This window comes from Notolepis coatsorum, assembly GCF_963971535.1.
Source record: "Notolepis coatsorum genome assembly, chromosome: 2".
NCBI lineage: Eukaryota > Metazoa > Chordata > Actinopteri > Aulopiformes > Paralepididae > Notolepis > Notolepis coatsorum.
The window spans coordinates 82,295,263-82,312,762 of record NC_140166.1 but is presented as its reverse complement, the minus strand read 5'-3'; positions in this window follow the sequence as shown (position 1 = coordinate 82,312,762).

Sequence of the window (17,500 nt, the reverse complement as noted above, 5' to 3'; positions counted from 1 at the left end):
GGAGAGGAGAAGAAGCGTGGGGGAGCAGAGAGGAGAGGAGAGGAGGAGAGAGAAAGAGAGAAAGAGAGAAAGAGAGAGAGAGAGGAGAGAAAAGAACAGGAGCAGAGAGAAGATGAAGGGAGGAGGGGGGGCATAGTGTAGGGGGGCTAAGGTTGTCAGATGGGGTGGACAGTTATACGTGAGTGTAGTGTACAAGGTTCTGCTGCATGATGAGAAGCATCACAGACGTGTTTGGCTGTAGTACTTTCTCCTCCACAGGCCTAATTGCTTAGTGTGTCCATAGAGGTGCTGAAGAGCCCAGGGCGGCTCCACGGAGCCCCAGGCGCTGTGCCGAGACCCCTTCCTGGGCAGGCTTTCATTGACATGTGCTTATTGTAGTGTACAAGCGATTTCACGGCATTAACATAATGACATGTTGATGACGCCAATGTGAGTAACTCAAAGGGAATCTCAGCGGTCGCAGTGATAATCAGCATCACGGGGCGAAATGCATCCGTGAGCAGAGAGACGCAGACTGAGAAATGTATCTTTGACAATCCGGAGAGCTCTAACCGAGGAGTGTAGAAACGATCGCGATACAATTTGGCCCCGTAGAATGTCTTTTCTGGGGAAATGAAGGAGAGAGAGAGAGAGAGAGAGAGAGAGAGAGAGAGAGAGAGAGAGAGAGAGAGAGAGAGAGAGAGAGAGAGAGAGAGAGAGAGCAGGCACTTCTTAGCGCTGGCACCTCCAGCACGCAGGCCATCTGCACCGGGCGGCCTGGAAATGAAGAGAACAATGCTAATCACTGCCATGGAGGTCTGGCTGGTGTGGATGAATGGACGGCCCTGAACACACTGATGTGTGTCGCTTATCACACAATGTCTCTGTCTGGGCATGCCAGGTCCAACGAGCCGAACCGGCCACGCCCTTTTCCGGTACGCCCCCCCCATCACTCAGTGACAACACGTGTATGGCTTCCTGTCAATTCAGGAAGTCTTGGTCCATGTCCCAGCCACATTAATGGACCAGGCAGAGGACACTTAGTCATTTCCTATTTCCCCATTGAAGCGGGCTGTTGTTGGCTATTCTCAACATTGGCCCGACAAGTTAGATCCATTGCTGTTTATTGTCTCTTGTTCACCCCCCCCCCTCCCCCTCCTCCCCACACCCATCAATGCCCCCACCCCCCCCCCCCCCCCCCCCGTTCTTGCTCTTAACGATTTCATCTCCCATCACAGAGATCTGGCGACGACAGTGGCTCAGAAGGTTCCTGGTTCGGTTCCCACTCCTACGACTCCTCTCCTTGAGCAAGACACTTAACCCCTAACTGATCCTGATGAGCAGGTTGGTGCACCTTGCATCGTTGCCTTTGCCGTCGGTGTGTGTGAATGTATGAGTGAATGAGTGAAGCGCTTTGGATAAAAGCTGCTAAATAAATGCACCATTTAAAATACAAGATCTAAACCATACCATTTAGATCTTGTATTATGTATACTCAGCTATTGGCAATCTCCTGAAAGACAGCGAGTAGTAGCTACTAGGAGTTATAATGAGTTTCTATTTGTTACATTATTGTCAAAAATAATGTTCCCACTGCATGACATCAAAATCTAAATAATCAAATCCACTGAAATGTAACAAAACGATTAGACCAACACAGTGGCAGTGTTTGTGATTGCCTATCCATACCGTAGCTCAAAAGAAAGGAAAAAAAAGAAAAATACATACAGTAGCTTCCAATAAGAATACAGTAGCTTCCAATAAGCAAATTTATAGGAATTATACATTTATATGAGCGAATAACAGAGGGTGCCAAGACGAGTCGTCGTAGCCGTCCTGCTCGGCGTCCTGATGGTTTCCAGCTGTGCCGGGGGACATTGTCATTTTCCTTCGGTTCTCATTCTTGCGTGGTTGTCCTGTCCCCATAAGTGAGTATGAAGAGGGCCAGCTGCCTGCCATGCTGGTGCCTCCTGTCCCCGGCTGGGGAACCAATAAACCTCCAGGCTCTTATAACGCCTGCTGGGCCTCTGGAGGCAGTGGAGGTGACCTCACAGCCTGTGGCGGCGCATAACAACAATATACAATGCCCTCACCAGAAATTACAGGGAGTGGTAGTTAAAAAAAAGAAAAAGAAAAAAAGAATCACTCAAAAGCATCTTGTAATTTTAAATGTGTTAAAAATGACCATGGAACACGGCGTTTAAACGAAGTAAGTTGCATATTATAATCACTACCGCGTTTATTCCTGACCCTGGTTCTTGAAATAGGGTTATGTTTTCCTTTCCTGGTAAAAAAAAAAAAAAAAAAAGACAGGAAGTGCAATGAAAGAACGTGGCTTGGGGCCTATTACAGTAGCTTTGAAAACAAGAGGGTTATTATTAGTACGACACTGTACGACACTGTGTGAAATGTAACTGTCGACCAACATAGTGACTGACTGTTAAGAGCTACAGGTGTCTCTATCTATCCTCAACACTGATTCCAGATAAAACCCTGTGGCCGCTCGATATCCCTCAGCGAGGTGCTAACTCGCCAAGTTCTCGAGTCAATCCCAATCCTAATCACACCATGTATTAATCCACAGAACCTCTGATTAGTTCAACAAGTTCATGGACCACTTAGCCTTGGTACCCCTCACCACAGCGTCCTGTTGTGAAGAATCTCAAGGCCGCTGGATAAATCTCATGTACCGGCTGACACAGAGTCTCTGGTGCTTGCTTGGCATCCCTTCCAGGAGATTTGCTTAATTCTTCATGGAAGTGGCCAAGTTTGGATTGGAATGGAGATAAAAAAAGTCACGAAAAAACCGAATAACTTTTCATGCGCGCACATTACTTTTTATACACAGTTCAGTAGCGTCATATTGCAAGCAAAGATAAACACTCCTTCTTTCAACTGTGTCTTGCCATTGGCTCATCGCTACTCCAATGGTTAGTAACTTGGAAAAGTAAAAGTAACAGTTGAACTGAAACAGATGACTGTACTTCGGAATTCCCCTAGGATCCCTCTCATCATACATCAATGTCATGTGCATTTGCACTGGTCTAGTAGGAATAGCCTGTAAGCTTAGATATATACAGATATATATACATACAGGTACAATACAGACATATACAATAAACATACTTAATCATGTTTAAGCTTAATCATCACCCGTTGTGTTTTAAACACACGTACAGCAGGTGCAGCGGCCCTCGGCAGTGTGATAGCAAAGGGTTAAGCCTCTATTGCACCAATCAGTGATCTGCATTCTAGGATTCTTGGGCGCGACCCAAGGTTGAACTGTTTGTACAGTGAGACAGGACATAACTCTTCTTCCGAGATAAGATCATAGCGACCAATCAGCGAGCTGCAGCTTAGGATTCTTGGGCGCCGACCGGAGCAGGCTAACAGACTTACACACAGGGAGGGAAAGATAAACTGCCTGAGTATCAAGCTGAATATACTGCCTTCCTGCTTGGCAGTATGTATATAGTATGTAAGTATACTAAGTATTGATTATACTTTCTAGTTTATTTAACATCAACATACACTGATCATTTTAGTTTATACACACAGTGAAAGAACATAGTGTAGGCACAAAGCATAACTGTCCTTGTAAGAGCTTCTCATTCTGCCCTTTGGAATGTGCCCTGCAGTAAATAGGACCTGTCCGGGGGAGGGAAGCACACAGTCCTGAAGCACACAGCATTAACAGAGAACGGAACAATTGCACTGCTGTGATATACAAGATAATACATGTTCTTTAATCATATCATCAACGGTGAAAGAAAGTAGGCACAGAGGTCACTGTCCTAATAACGTCTGTGAGGGGGAACAGGATGGCAAATTCTGGGTCACGCTGGCTGTGACTCTCAACACTGACGATACCAAACAAACCACCGACATGTTTGATATTTAAATGAAGGGGGGAAATAATGAAAGAAAGGGGAAGAAAGAAATAAAAATGATAAAAGATTTAATATTTCCACATCTAATGTCCTACTTTCCACACTGTGACGCACAGAACTTTCCCCAAAAGGTTTCCCTAAATTCTACAGAAATGTCCCCCCGAAATGTCTCCCTAAAATCCTCTCTCACCCAGGAGGCAGCCTTCAGTGAACCAGAAGGTTGATCCACGTCACAGCAGAGATGGCTGCCTCTGTTCCTCCTCCTCGTGGGGCCTGTCTGTCTGTCTGTCTGTCTGTCTGTCTGTCTGTCTGTCTGTCTGTCTGTCTGTCTGTCTGTCTGTCTGTCTGTCTGTCTGTCTGTCTGTCTGTCTGTCTGTCTGTCTGTCTGTCTGTCTGTCTGTCTGTCTGTCTGTCTGTCTGTCTGTCTGTCTGTCTGTCTGTCTGTCTGTCTGTCTGTCTGTCCGTCCGTCCGTCCGTCCGTCCGTCTGTCCGTCTGTCTGTCTGTCTGTCCGTCTGTCTGTCTGTCTGTCTGTCTGTCTGTCTGTCGGCGTGGAGGAGAGGAGATAGGCCGGGAGCCAGGTCCACCGTTCAGGATGTTTTTTTGCTACCTTTTTTTCATTATCATTTCCAGTTATCCCATACCTTGGGCCATCACGAGTTGATAATGACCACCCCCAAATCAGCCCTGTTTGGCCTCAGGGGTCAATTTTGGGAAAAGCTTCTGGCGAAATTATGTAATTGCAAATATGAGGGTACTGCAACTGCATAATGGTCAAATAAGTCTGAAACTTAGCATGGTGTATCCTGACACATAGGGGAAAAGTATCAGAATAATACTCTGGGCCTTACTACCTTTCTATTGTCAAATATCACCCTCAGAATACCCCAAAAGACAAAAAAAAGTCTGTCCGCCTGACAAATTGTCATCAAAAGTGATAATTTTCAAGTATTTTATTATACATGTTGCTGCCTCACATGGATATAAAAACTTCCCACATTTATAAGCTTCAATTTAAGTCCATGATGACCTTTCTATCTAGAATATTACACCTGCTATGACCAAGGTTCTCCACTGTACCTCAAATCAAGAAAATAGAACATATTTCTTCTCTTTTTTTCTTCCTTATTTTTTATATCTAAAAAATATATTAAACAAGAGTTGAGACTTAAGTAATGTAATGCTATACTATCTGGAGTTAATTACATGAAAAGTGAACAATGTTACACCCCCTGGTGGACCGGGGTACCAGTGCAACATACAACAGATTGAGCAAAGGAGGGTTCAGTCACAGAAAACCCGGTAACCAAATATGAAATGTATTGAAGAACAAAGTCCAGGCAACACAATTAACAAAATGACTCTAGTGTGCAGTCTGTTATCAAGAAGTAAATAGAATCAACATGACTAAACTTTAGATAGATATTTTATACAGCCAAACGGAGAAAATAAAATACAGCTCAAACTAAAAATAGAATACATTTCTTTGGTTCTTAGACCCCTTTTGCTGCTTACTCTATTTGCTGTGATGCATTCGCTGACTATAAAACTATGATGATAATTTTTATTATAATTTTAATCATCATTTTCCTCCTCCTCTTCCTCCTCCTCCTCCTCCTCCTCCTCCTCCTCCTCCTCCTCCTCCTCATCATCATCATCATCATCATCCATATTTGTATGGATTTCATCTGCTAAGAAGTCATCTTCATCTGTTTCTTCTTCTGCCAAGACATCGACAAGGGCTTTGGGGATGACGTCACCCTCACACCACAGTGGTTCTAGCTTACCAGTCTCCGTGTTAATGTGAAATCCATGGTCGAGAGGGGATGGGATCTCTGGGTAGTGCTCATGAGCCCTCTTCCAGACACATGCCTGGAAGTTGACTCTTCTCATGTGCTGTAAGAGGACCCTCTTGCAAGGTGGGAAGTTGGAGAGGTCAACGGAGATACCCTGTCGAAGCTCAAGGCTTGAGCCACACATCTTGACTTTAATCTCTCTTGCCTCATCAACCTTCTTGATTCGACGACTGAAACCATAGAGGCGACAGGTGAACTCTTCAACACCACTGAGAATCCACTCATCAAGCTCCCAAGAGTTCCCCACTTCAGTAAAGATCTGGATAAACTTTTCTGATTCAGAATCTTCATCGGTCGCACCTTCCCTTTGCCTTTGAATGCTGATGTGCAGTCAGCACCAATGAATGCGTGCAAGGCCAGGAGAGCTGAAATGTGTTCCTCTGAGTAATCTTCAGCCAGCTGGTTGATGTTGATAAGTCTATCTCCGATGTCAAAGAGGATGTGGACAGTTGATGACTTGGCATAATACAGGAGGATGAAGAAAATGTCAGTATTTTTCTCTGACTCTGACTGTGGCATCAGAGTCAAGGGATAGGTCATTAGGTCAGAGATGCTTATTTATGACTTGAGTTGTTGTGATTTGACAAAGATCTGAAAGATGAACCCACTTGTGGCCTTGTACTGGATCACTTTCTGGTTTGATGCCACAAGCTTCCTTTTAGGTGTGGTAGATGACATTGTCTTGAATCTGTTCCTCTTGATAGGTTCAAAGAAAAGGACTTTTTTGTCTGAAGTCGATCACAGATGAACTTCTCTTTTTGAGTTTTGGCATTTTTCAGGGCATTCAGCATATCATTGCGCACCTCTTCTGGCATAGCTGCTCCTGAAGTCAAACTTTTCAAGGACTGAGAAGTATCAAGCTGAAATGGGTTGATAAAACTCTGAAATGCTTCAACTGTTTGCTGGACTTGCTTCTCAGACAGAGTGATTTCACGTGGTCTTAGATCTCGTTGCTGCTTCCCTGTATGTTCACCTCGGTCGCTTGTCATTTTCCACATCTCTTCTACATACTCTCCTTTGGCATGGGCAGTCAGGATATGATGTTGGCTGGCTTCATAGTTACTGGTGATTCCACAGCTCCCTGCAGAATATGTTCCAGACCCTGAGTTTGAATTAAGCCATTTCTTTTTTTTATCCACTTTTTCTCCTTATTTTCTATTTTTCTCCCACCCCAATTTCATGTGTTTTCCAATTCTCCCCTCCCCTGTCTTGAACGTTGCTCGCATATGCCCCCCACTGGTCGGTTGTAGGGAGGATAGAAGCCTTGCATCACATGTCCCCTCCGGTACACGAGGAGGCAGCCTGTCACATCTTTTCACCTGCCAGCGCGGACTCTCATTGGGAGGCTCACACTACCCCCGCCATTTCCTGTCTCTGCTGTGCAGGCATCCCCCAACCGACCTGTAGGAGTCACTGTCCACAACGTCCAGATTACCACCCATCGACTTCCACCCGCTGACTCTGCCAAATGAGCCAGTATGACGGCCGGACCAAGCCGGAGGCAATGCTGATACCCGGATTCGAGAACGGAGTCTCTTGCATTGGTGACTAGCGCAATCTCCGCTGCGTCACCCAGCCGCCTCTGACTTAAGCCATTTCATAACAGTCTCTTCTATTGTTTTGTCAGTGTGGCAGCAGTTGGCTGGGATATGTGATTTGGATACACTGATTGCTCCAGCACGCAAAAGTTTATCAGATCCTGGATGTGTTTCCTCAATGTGTTCAAGATAGTATGCCAAGTATGTGAGGAATCTAGCATAGTTCTGCTGGTCTGAGCAGAAGAAGAGGTCTGGCATGTTGTTTAGGGTGGCTTTGTATCCTTCGTAGTCATTCATTTTGATTGCCTTATTCATTGACAGGACGAGCCAGGTGCAGTCCATGTATTCCATCCAAAACTGTCCAGTTTCTCCCAGCTCCCCATTTCACACGGCTTCTCTGAATGCATGATATTCTGCCATGTGGTGAGATACATCTTCTGATGAGAGCACTTCAGCGAGAGTAGATTCTCCAAAAATGCAGTCCATTCTGCAGAGAGTGGTTCATGAGTTTCCCGATACTTGTCATAGATCAAATCAAATCAAATCAAATTTATTTATAGGGCCCGACAACACACGTTAATGTCCCCATGGGCCGTACAGGTCTTCTTTAAACAAGTCAAGAAGAAAACATAACAATAAGTCAAGAACAGAACAAGAACACCATAAGGTCCAAACATTTTTAGATGAATGCAAATAAATGAAAGAATACAAGCACTCCCAGACATACTCCGGTCAACACTCCAGGACAGCAAGTCATAGGGGGACAGGGAGACGGGACAGGCGTTAGACAGCTCATGAGATTGTAGTGGGCGGACATAGCAATAGATACAAGTGGTAGGCATATGTGAATGGAGTAGATATATGAAGTAAGCGTATTATGTGAATAGAATAGAAGTACTTAAGCCAGCAATGAAACCGCGTTGACTGTTAATCTGTTAACAGTCTGTTAATACTGTTAATCAGTTGACAGGACCACGGACAGACGACGGTGAATAACTGATCCAAGGCCTCGGAGGTGCATGTAGAGCAGTCACTACAATCTTGGCCAAGACCCCGAGGCATCCATCACCTTAGTCAGCGCCAGGAGACGGGCACTCAGAGAGAAGGGGGAGGGAGGGGGGGGGGAGGGGGGGGGGAGAGTTAGAGAGTTCCCATGTTTGTGGTGCTGCAAAGGAGCAGACATGTAGTACCCTGTAGTGCCATGTAGTACCATGTAGTACCCTGTAGTGCCATGTAGTACCCTGTAGTACCCTGTAGTGCCATGTAGTACCCTGTAGTACCCTGTAGTGCCATGTAGTACCCTGTAGTGCCCTGTAATACCATGTAGTACCCTGTAGTGCCATGGAGTGCCATGTAGAGCCATGTAGAGCCATGTAGTACCCTGTAGTGCCATGTAGTACCATGTAGTACTCTGTGGTACCATGTAGATGAGTCTCTCTAGAGCTTCCAGCATGGATTTGTATGTGTTCACCGCTCCGTCCCAGTTCTTGTGTGCTTGTGTGTGGAGAGATCAGTGTTCAGTGTTCTGATGGCCTAGGGGAAGAAGCTGACTCTGAGTCTCTCTGTTCTTGCTGTATATATGCAGAGGCGCTTGCCTGACTGCAGCAGCTTGAACAGGCTTATGTTTCAATATACATTCATTTAGATCCAATGTTTCACATTTCATTGACATCTAACCTCAGACATGGACTAATATCCCAGACTGGGGGCGGGGGGGGGGGGGGGGTATCCAGTAGGGCTGGATGGTATGGTCTAAAATTTATATCACGGTATAATTTGAAGCATAGACGGTAACGGTATATAACATGGTATATTCATTTATCTTACTCTTGTATTACTAGGACATATTTCACATAGTACAGAGGTATTTTAAGAACATTTATTGTGCAAAACTGCAACATTTTCTCAAGTTACTTCCATCTTTGAAAAACACTGTTTTCATTAAATACAATCAAATCAAGCGGCACAAAGTGAAAATAAAAACTACAGCAGGACAGGAGGTTTCTTTCCCTCCAAACAACTCAAACACAATACAACTCCAACATAACTTAACTTTAGTGTACATGTTTGACAACGTAGAGAAAGAGCGAGAGAGAGAGAGTGTGATGTAATAGGTTTGAGTTTGAGGTTTGAGCTTCCTAAGATGCCGTAGGTGATGATGTCACACCAGGATTTGTCAACACAGAAACGTGAGCAGCCCCGATGGATAAAGCGATATAAAGAAACGAATAGCCAAATAAATTTGAAGTTATCTTTGAACCTCTGTTGTCAAGCCTCGTCAATATACCCCCCCCCCCCCCATCTTTCCTCACTAATGGAACTGTGCCGCAGAGTGACGTTAGAACGTTAGCTTAGTGGCTAACGTGAGTTAGCTTAGCAGCTAACGTTAGCCCCGTTGCTGCGCTAAAGCAAGTCTCCTATCAGCCTCCTTAGCCAAATTGAAATGCCAAAACTATTATGGCAGGGTCCGTGAACAAGTGGAGAAAAACTCAGTACAATTAAACACTGCAACGACCACTGCAAACGTCGAGTGAATCGCCAGGTAACGTTAACGTCATTGCTACTGCTGTGACTAGCTGCTCTGTCTACCAGTCACAAGGTATTGTCAAAATCCATACCATAGCGCAAATTCATACCGTTTATACCGTATACCGTCCACCCCTAGTATCCAGGCATCTTGTCGTCTCTTTGACACCTTGACTATACTGTAGCATTGCAACCATCAGAAAGTCAGTATATTCAGCAAAACATAATTTATATCCCACTTCTGCTCTCACTAGTATCCCACTCCCGCTCTCACTAGCTAGCTACATTGGGCTGGCAGCTAACAATCTACAAGCTAACTAGCTAATGTTATCACTCTAGAAGTAGAGTTGCTAATAATTATTATTTATTTTCTTAATAATTACAATTTAATTATTTCTCTCCCACTTCTACTCTCACTAGCTAGCTACATTGGGCTGGCTATATTAGCTAACAATCTAAAAGCTAACGTTAATGTTATCACTCTAGAAGTAGAGTTGCCACCTTTCATTTAAAAAAATATTGGACAGTCAATCTCTTCCCACAGGCAGAATAATAGATCAACTTACCCAAAATTGTCTTTGCTGAATAACTGACATGTGACATGAAACCGGGTTAGGGTTTTGGTTGGTTGGTGTGTGTAACCCGGTCAGCACTGCTTTATGTTGCACTGTGATACCCCGGTCCAACAGGGGGCATAACATTGTTCACTTTTCATGTAATTAACTTCAGATAGTATAGCATTACATTACTTAAGTCTCAACTCTTGTTTAATATATTTTTTAGATATAAAAAAATAAGGGAGGGAAAAAAAGAGAAGAAATATGTTCTATTTTCTCTATTTGAGGTAGAACGGAGAACTTTGGTCATAGCAGGTGTACTATTCTAGATAGAAAGGTCATCTTGGACTTAAATTGAAGCTTGTAAATGTGGGCAGTTTTTATATCCATGTGATGCATCAACATGTATAATAAAATACTTGAAAAGGATCACTTTTGATGACAATTTGTCAGGCGGACAGACATTTGTTTGTCTTTTGGGGTATTCTGAGGGTGATATTTGACAATAGAAAGGTAGTAACGCCCAGAGTATTATTCTGATACTTTTCCCCTATGTGTCAGGATACACCATGCAAGGTTTCAGACTTATTTGACCATTTATGCAGTTGCAGTACCCTCATATTTGCAATTACATAATTTCGCCAGAATTTATAATAATGGAATGGATAATTGGAAATAATAATGAAGAAATTGAGCAAAAAACATCCTGACCTGGCTCCCGGCCTAAGAGCACTTCATCCTAATGTGCCGGGGCTTTTCTAAAGCCAATCCTGTGTACGAAATAAAAGCCTGCAGACAACTGCATTACTGTACAACCTGTCAGCTCTATTAAATACAAGCTCCATCCCCACCTGCCAGAGCCCTTAAAAGCTGAGCAGGCAGAGAGGGGGATGGGGGGGGGGGGGGGGTGACAAAAGAAGATAGCTGCACGCTGTGATTTCTAGCAAAGGAGAATGGACTCTTAAATGTATTTTTACACATTTACACAGAGTTCATTCTGCTCCCTATGAATCAATAATAAGCAGCGTGCAGTAGACCCAGGATACAATTACCTACCCTGAAGTACCCCCCCCCCTGTCACCACAATGAGTTTAAAAGTCAACATGCTGCTGTCAGGTGCGATGTGGCGTTCATGTTTCCCTATAGCGGCAGGGCGCCCGCCCGCCTCGCGTGAGAGAGCCAAACAAAGAAAGCCGGGGGAAGCAGTGCATTCTGTAGAAAACCACAGCCAATGTCATGAATGCACATATGTTTGACCTAACAAAGTGCCAAAAATATTATATATATAATATAAAAACAACAATATAAATACATGTACTCCCTAAGATGCAACACTGGATGTCACAGGAAGTCCTTCGTACAAACAGCCATCAGACCGTACAATGGCTCACTGTGCCTCACTGAGCGCAGAGTAAACCCCTGTATATCTCCCTGTACATTTACATTTTACTATAGGTATACCGTCCTTGACATTTACATTAAAATGTTACATTTGACTGTACATTTGACTGTATATTTTAGAATTTTAAAATGTATATACATATTTTAGAATGTATATCTCTGACTGTGCATTTCTATTTTAATTGTTATTCTTATTCTTATTCCTATTCTTATGTTTGACGTTTGACGAACTGAATGTTCATTGTGAGCGATCTGTGGTGCTGAATTTCCCTCTGGATCAATGACGTACTTCTATTCTATTCTATTCTATTCTATTCTATTCTATTCTATTCTATTCTATTCTATTCTATTCTATTCTATTCTATTCTATTCTTTAGATGACATTCCTAACGAGTCCAGGCAGCGCCATCTCTATCCCGACTTTCAATCACATCCTGATTGAAATGTGAAATACTAAATTAATAGATCATTATACCATTGTCCTTTCTTGCCATCAAACTCATAATTCCGTACCAATTTACCGTCTGTATGTTTAACTAATTGGGGTGGTGGATGTGAGGGCCTTACAAGCCAACTTAAATATATTGGAGGGCAAAGTGAGCGGGTCCAGCTGTTTCTCTGATCAACACGCGGCCAGATGGTGGATCCATGCTTCAGTTGGAAGGCTCAGATGGTTTTCCTAAACATCTCTCTTGGAAATTGAGATGTTTCATGCAATTATGAATACCTCATTGCTGGTGTGAACATCCCTCAGTTCAATCAGGGCTTATCTTTAGGTGGGGAGTGGATGTGGTAACATCAATGCATTCTTTCGTCATTCGATGAGTTGCCTGAGTGGGTACGAGGCAGCGAAGAATAACATCTGAGCAGGGACGTCCGCCGGGGAGGAGGGCCAGACTTTGTAGCATTCAGCCGCATAAATAAATGAGTAAATTTGGTCCAACTATATAATAGGGATACAATGATATTCCCTTAGCCAACAAATCCCCCATAGGATTCAGAAGAATCCATACTCATTGATATGGACTTGTTGTGAGCAATGGAATGAACGGATTGAATAAATATGTCAATCTAAACAGAAAAAAAGGAAAAAATGGGGATAGGGGGGGGGGGGGGGGGGGGGGGGGGGAATCAATATATGCAAGTGTAAATCTTGAAATCATTATTTTAATTTTTTTGTCAATGCCTGTTTCATCATTTCTCAGTCGCAGAGTGACACAATATGTCTATGCTGTTGCTGTCTGACACACAAATATGGATTTTTAACGCATGTTAAATACCTCCATACAGTAGAAAAACAGCAATTATTTTCAACTTGAGCTTCAATCAACTGATACCCTTGAGAGTACCTGGTTTGATGAGTAAGTTTCTAAAGAATTACACGTTTTTATTTGTGACTTCCAGGCAATCAGAGCATAATCAGTTGATTGGCATGCAACCTTCACACTGTCACTGTATTACTCGCTGCATGGTGTATTTTCTCCTCGTACTGTTCTTGGCAAAGTGTACCGTTTCATGATACTCTTTTGGCTCTTACAATATTTTATGCTGGATCTACTGTAATAATGTAAATATCGTAAACTAACTAACTTGCCATATATTTGGCTTTTTATATATATATAAAAAAATACATTAAATAAAATTATTTCATACCACAAATATTTTTTACATTCTTCACATTAATTAGCAAAAAGGGTGACCATTTACACCTGCGATGTAATTAGACATTCTGAGTCAGAACAAAATGAGGGCAATATGACACACAGTGACAGTCACCATGGATAACTGTGGCTGTTTTACCTCTCCATTTAATGTCTTCCTATAAACGTCAATGAAAATATTCTTCAAAAGAAAGAAAAACTAAATGTTTATGTAACAATATTGTGATAGTATAATATTTATGGTTAGAAATATTGAACATATTGAGAATAGAATAGAATAGAATAGATATAATATAAAGTACTTTATTGATCCCGAGGGAAATTGAGCATCTACAGATCGCTCACAATAAATATTTAGGTAGTCAAAAATCTAAAATCAAGTCAAGTCAAGAGTTTTATTTGTCACGGCATGCAAGTATACAATGAAATGCGGGGGGTCTTGCTCGCAGCGATTGTGCATAATACAATAGTAATATAATAAGAATCCAATAGAACGACATTGTGCAATAAAACAAGTAGACAAAGTAGGGCATATCGGTATATGTACATGAGTTATTTACAGAGCATGGTAGGACATACTAGGTCCTGTGGTAGTGCATTACACTGTTAGCTACGGATGAGGCACTGGGTCTTTATGTACACTGCTATACAATGCTATATTATACAATCTCAAGTTATACTATTCTTAAAGTGACCTTTCCTTTTGTAAAGTGACCATAAGTGTGAGCGTGTGCAGCATGATAATAACAATAAAAATACAGTCAAAGATATACATTCTAAAATATGTATATACATTCTAAGATATACCCCCAAAAATATACAGTAATATACAGTCAAATGTACAGTAAAAATTTACAAAAAACGCTGGAAATGAATTAAGAAAAGATGTTCCCCTGAAACCGAAGGGCTCGTCAGACTGAGTGAAGCTACAGTATGTGTCTCACTCTCTGCACAGATTGAGACGCCACATGTGTGGGTTGATCCTATTCACACTTGGCTTACAGGATGCAGAGAGTGCATGATAACAAGCTCTGGCTGTGCCCTCCGTTCCACCAGGGTTTACCCAGCGTTGTGGCTTTAATCCACTCGTAATCACCATTTAATTATTCATCCCCACAAAGACATCTGAAGAGCATGCAAAGTTAAGAGTAAAATAAACTAGTAAAGATTTCACTTTTGTACTGTCTGGTTTTGTAGTTTGTAGCCTGCGTGTCAGATACTGTATGGCATGATGAGAAGTTGTACAATTAATCTTTTGGAAACAAAAAAAGGTTAAATGAGTCAAAACGTGTCTATTTTCGTGTGATAAGCCATGTTTTTTTTAATGACTTACTGTAAACCAAGGTTAGAATTTGCCCGTTTTGTTTGTTTGTCTGTTTGTGTGTGTCTGTTTTTACAGGACATGCCTTATACAGTGGCATGGGGGTGTAGTGGTTAACACTGTCGCCTCACAGCTAGAAGGTCCAGGGTTCGATTCAGGCTTGGGGACCAGGTTTCCGCGTTGCCAGGTACCCAGGTGGGGTATATCCCTGCATGGCTTTTTTTTTTTTATATACACTTTTTTCTCCTTATTTATTTCCCTCCCCTGTCTTGAACGTTGCTAGATTATGCCTCCCACTGGTCGGCTGTGGTGAGGATAGAAACCTTGCATCACGTGTCCCCTCCGCTACACGAGGAGGCAGCCTGTCGCATCTTTTCACCAGACAGCTCGAACTCTCAGTGGCGAAGAGTAACGCGTGGGAGGCTCACGCTGCCCCCGATACTTCCTGTTTCTGCTGTACAGGTGTCACCCAACCGACCTGTAGGAGTCGCTGTCCACAACATCCAATCCCCACCCACCGGCTTTCCCACCCTCTAACACTGCCAATTGTGTTAGTATGACGGCCGGCCAAGCCGGTAGCAACGCAGAGAGCTGGGCTCGATACCAGCATCTCCTGCGTTAGTGGCGAGCGCCTTGCCCACTGCGCCACTCAGCCGCCCCTGCATGGCCTTTCTGTGTGGAGTCTGCATGTTCACCCCCCTGTGCTCACAAGGTTTTCCAATCCCGATAAGATAAACCCAATGGAAAAACATGCAAAACAGATCGCTAACGCTGTCGCGTCCCTGACGAAGACGGACAGGAGCACTTGGATTGGTCCCCGGAGCACGGCCCCACGCCGCAGCCCCTATCTGCTCCCGGCTGCCCTTGGGGGGAAGGACGACGGGATGTTCAAGCGCAGAGACTCAATTTCATCGGCTACCCGAAAAAATTGCATGTGTGTGTTCCTGTGTGTGCCGCCCATTGCATGTGTGTGTCACTGCATCAATCAATCAATCAATCAATCAAATTGATTTATATAGCACATTTAAACATGACACTTGTCAACCAAAGTGCTTCACAAAGGATGCTTGGTTCATACACAGCTCATTAATATTCCACAATTATTACATTTGATAGTAATAATGGCACACAGTCATAAATTCACCTACATGCGCAGTTGTTGATACATGCAGGACTCTTTGAGACAGACGTATGCATGATGAATAAAGACTTCTTCAAAAAGTCCATACTGTATCTCCAGCCTTTCAATCTAAACTCACATCTAAACGAAGATATTTACTTAAATGTGACTTGTGTATGATTTTCTCCAATATGAAATTGTCCAATGTATTGTGATAACATGTCATCAGGGTGAATGTTACATAACGGCTTGACTGTAGATTGTGATTGGCATTGAGGTGTATATACACCCTGTATATACTGTACCGTATTGGTCCCAATTTAAGACAACCCTGATTCTAAAAAGACTGCTCTTTTTTGGAAAAATACTTTTTTGAAGACCAAATCTTGTTTTTAACGTCTTTTGTTAAATGTTTTATGAAAAAAAAACATTGAATAAAAAAGTGTAAGCTGTTTTTAACATATGGTTTAAAACATTTAACAACATTTGGTTGGTTTTTAAGGTAGTCTTTTTGGGCTTGCCATCTTCTAACATGACTCTGTAACATCATATTTCTTGGTTGTTTGATGACTCTGCTTCGTCTATCACCATGATCTTAAAAGAACACCCCAACATTTTGGGAAATTAGATTATCGTCTTCTCCAGAGAGAGACAAGAAGATAGATACCAGTTTCCTCTCTGTGCGTTCAGTAGAAAGCTATCTGGCTGCACGTTAGCCTAGCTTAGCACAATGAATGGAAGCGGACATGGCCGGTTAGCCTAGGCATTGTCCAACTAACACCTCTCCCGAAGGCTAACCGGCCATGTCCGCTTCCATTCATTGTGCTAAGCTAGGCTAACATGCAGCCAGATAGCTTTCTACTGAACGCACAGAGAGAAAACTGGTATCTATCTTCTTGTCTCTCTATCTAGGCTAATTTCCCAAAATGTTGGCGTGTTCCTTTAAAATTGGCATCGTAACTCTTCCCCTAACCCGACTTTGAGCCACTTTGTTTGAGCTGGTCTCTGTCTCTCCATCTCTCCAGGCACCTGTCGCTGTGTATGCACATGTTCACCTGTCACTGCAGGCTGTGTGTGAGAGGGAGAGGGAGAGGGAGAGGGAGAGGGAGAGGGAGAGGGAGAGGGAGAGGGAGAGGGAGAGGGAGAGAGAAAAGAAAGACGGCTCGTTTGGCATGATATGTCATTCTGAATGTATTTATAAGTCTAGACCCTGAAAATACACCCCTTTTTCATATTCTATCTAGGAAAAATATTCAGTCTTATATTCGGCCACAATACGGTACACCCGGCAGTTCACACTGTCAGCATGATGGCTGCCTTGCTGAACTGGTGTGATAGTGAAGTGTGATAGTGAAGTGTGATGGTGTCCGGACGGACAGCGCTATCAACAGAACCTTTTCTCTGTCTATTTTGCTGAGTACCTCATGTCAAGAGAAAGTAGTTTTGGCGCCGAATCTCTAGGATGCTGCTGCCACTACGCTGTGTAGCTGCTCTAACCTGTTAACATGGTCACTGTGTGGCTGCTCTAACCTGTTAACATGGGCTGTGTGGCTGCTCTAACCTGTTAACATGGTCACTGTGTGGCTGCTCTAACCTGTTAACATGGGCTGTGTGGCTGCTCTAACCTGTTAACATGGTCACTGTGTGGCTGCT